The sequence below is a fragment of the Bremia lactucae genome (genome assembly GCF_004359215.1).
Source record: "Bremia lactucae strain SF5 chromosome Unknown BlacSF5_NotPlaced_18_SHOA01000004.1_1233567bp, whole genome shotgun sequence".
Taxonomy (NCBI): Eukaryota; Oomycota; class Peronosporomycetes; order Peronosporales; family Peronosporaceae; genus Bremia; species Bremia lactucae.
Window position 1 is genome coordinate 272,537 of NW_027152030.1, and position 3,775 is coordinate 276,311.

A 3,775-nucleotide genomic window follows, 5' to 3' on the forward strand; every position below is an offset into this window, starting at 1 on the left:
CAGAACTACTGCAATCGCAAACAAGTCACTACCGTCCTCAATGCCGCTTTCTAATTAACAACTCAGAATGAATGCTTCTTATTTTTGGCTCCAGAACTACTGCAGTCGCAAATAAGTAACAATCTTTCTTAACGCGGTTATTCAAAAACAATTGAAATGGACCGTTTCTTATTTCAAACAAATCACTACCTTTCTCATTGAGATTGGCCGTTTATTATTTAAATAATCACTACCATTCCTAACGTCGCTATTCAGGAAACAACTGAGAAAAGCAGTTTCTTATCAACAACTTCAGAAAATCCGAAGTCTAAACAAGTCACTGCCTTACTCAATGCCACTATTTAAAAACAACTGAGAAAAGTCGTTTCTTATTTTTGACCACAAAACTACTGCAGTCGCAAACAAGTAATTACCTTTCTCGAACGCTTCTTATTAACAACACAGAATGAATGTTTCTTATTTTACTTTAGGACTACTGCGACAGCAAACAAGAAACTATCTTCCTTAACGCAGCTAATCAAAAACAGTAGAGGTAGGCCGTTTCTTATTTTTGACTCCAGAACTACTGCAGTCGCAACAAGTCACTACCATCCTCAATACCACTTTCTAATTAACAACTCAGAACGAATGTTTCTTATTATTAATTCCAGAACTACTGCAATCACAAACAAGTAACTATCTTTCTTAACGAAGCTAATCAAAAAGGAAGTAGAGGTAGGCTGTTTCTCACTCTTGACTCCAGAACTACTGCAGTCGCGAACAAGTCACTACCATCCTCAATACCCCTTTCTAATTAACAACCTAGAACGAATGTTTCCTATTATTGATTCCAGTTCAACCGCAGCCGCAAACAAGTAACTATCTTTCTTTACGAAGCTAATTAAAAAAGCAATAGAGGTAGGCCGTTTCTCACTCTTGACTCCAGAACTACTGCAGTCGCGAACAAGTCACTACCATCCTCAATACCACTTTCTAATTAAAAACTCAGAATGAACGTTTCTTATTTTTGACCGCAGAACTACTGCAGTATTACAAACAAGTAACTATCTTTCTTAATGCCGCTAATAAAAAACAACTGAGATGAGCCGATTCTTATTTCAAACAAGTCACTACCTTCTCATTGAGAACGGCCGTTTCTTATTTTAAAAAAGTCACTACCTGTCTCAACGTCGCTATTTAAAAAAAACGGAGATAGGCTGTTTCTTATTTTAAACTTTAGAAAATCCGAAGTCTTAAACAAGTCACTGCCTTACTCGACGCTATTAATACAAACAAAGATTTTAGCTGCAGAAAATTAATAACTTTCAAACTCATCGAAAGTTAAAAACTATCTACTACCATTTCTAATTGTATCTACCATAGACAGAGTTAAGCTGCAAATGAATACCAACAATCGAATAACTCGAAGTCGATTATCGCATGCTGCTTTTCCCAGTCGCAATTGAAATTTGCAACACTTCGTTAAGCTGCTTATGATGATTAATCGCCGAAGAACTCGGAAATTGCAAATCACTCGCTGCTTTACTCAGTGTCGCTATTTCTAATAACAACATCGAATTAAGCGGATACAGTTATTAACCTTTGAAGAACTCAAAAGTCTCAAACCGCTTCTACCTATATCGACGTCGCTATTAATTTGCCGAAGATCCTTTGTAAAGAAAGACAAAGTTGATCTCCATCTCAACAGCCTTACCTAAAAGGCAAAGCCGGAAATGAATTTTAGAGCACGATGCTGCGAGCTAACAAGTTATTACCTATCCGCTTGCTGCATACACACTCCAGATCAAGTTCGGTTCTACCCGAATTTGTCTCTTTCCAACGGAATAACTAGTGCAAAACGTATTATAAACGGCATCGCATATCGATGAATAATCCGAAAACTATCCAAACAATACACAACCGTCTATAATCCACCTTCGCTCCAGCCCCGACAGAGCGTCGATGTAGTATTTCGCAACGTCCGCAGTATTTTATCAACGCAAAGATCCTACGCTCGGGTAACTACCCCAATAGTATTCACTTATTGTCAACTCCACACCGCTTTCGCACAAAATACCCAGTGCAACGCAATATAATGCTTCAAATTAAACTATATTCTTATGCATAGCATACGAACACAATCTCATTCACTGCTCGCACGTTAAACATTTCAAGTTTCCTCGAAAATCATTAACGCACTATACTATGTATTTGTTTNATACTAAAATGGTTAAATTTGGCTCGACTTTTAATAGCAATGGCACTTAGAATCTTTCGAATCTGCCACGCTTCTTTGCCTAGCTCCCATGCAATACATTAACATGTACATGTAGTATTCTATATTATGCTTATGATTTTCATTTATAATACTAATGTCTCTATTTGATTTCCTATACTAAAGTTGCCTAATTTGACTCGACTTTTAATAGCAATGGCACTTAGAATTTTTACATTCTGCCACACTTCTTTGCCTAGCTCATGTACTATACAATAACATGTACGTGTAATTCTTCTAATTTTTCTATGCGTTTTATTGATACTAATGTATTTCCCTACATTGCTATACTACACTTGCCTAATTAAAATCCTATACTAAAAGTTGCCGAATCTTGCTGTTTATAACAGCAAGACATACAACTTGCTATGTTTTTGCAATGGTATTCATGCTTTAAATCTCGAGCGAAAGTGAAAAACTTTTCAACCAAGCCTTATCTCATTAGGCGTGTTATAATAGTTTATAAATTTTGTAACACTTTAGTTTGGTTTGATTTGATTGGTTTATTTATTTATTTTTGTTTAACTTTTACCAGTTAGTTATAAACAACTGTTTAATTTATCATTGCGCGGTAGCAATGGGGGGGAAATGTTCATTTCTGAACAAGTATAGGATTTTAATTAGGCAACTGTAGTATAGCAATGTAGGTAAAAGACGTTAGTATCAATAAATCGCATAGAATAAGTTAAGAGAAATACACGTACATGTCACTGTACATGAGCTAGGCAAAAAAAACCATCAATCGCTTGAAACTATCACTTTCCAACTAAGAACAGCAAGAAAATATTCAATAGTAAAGCAACTTGTCAAGAACCAAAGTCAATAGTATAGATAGACTTACCATGTAAACTAAAACTTTTGTCTTCGAGCTTGTCACCCCCCCTATATATAGGGAAAGCGCTACAAGGACGCTGTCCTGGTGATTACACAGCGTGTAGTACTACTTTACTATTGTAGAATTCCTGCATTTCCCATACAAAAGTCCATTTAATATGAAAACTAAACGAAATAAGAGTCAAAAAAGTTTTTAAATTACGTTGAAAAGTATTTTTTATTCGCATAAGTACGGTATTTTACACATTAAGTACGATTTGAGTGGAAATGCGTCATTTATCGTTATATTACGTCAAAATGGGGCGAATTTTCGTACATTTTCGCCCCGCTTCGTAAGGCTTTTGTAGGCTCACCCGTATAACTTTCCATCGACATGGGTGGTACTAAACCACGTTAGGAATGCTAAGGTAGTTCGCTCAACGCTTTGTGGTTGCTGAGAAAAGTTGTGTTGAGTGGTGAATTTTTGCATTTTCGGCCGATTTTGGCCGGCCTCTTAAAAAAAACTGGGAATCGTCGTGTGTAGGCCGTATTTTTGACTTTCTTGTATACAATGTATCTGAAGAAAATGTGTATTTTGATACGTTCTACAATAATGGTTTCTCTTGCCCAGCTCCCAAATCGGTGATTCCACCGAGATATCGCCCGATAAGCGAAAAATTGTGTTTTCGACGAAATCTTGGAACGACT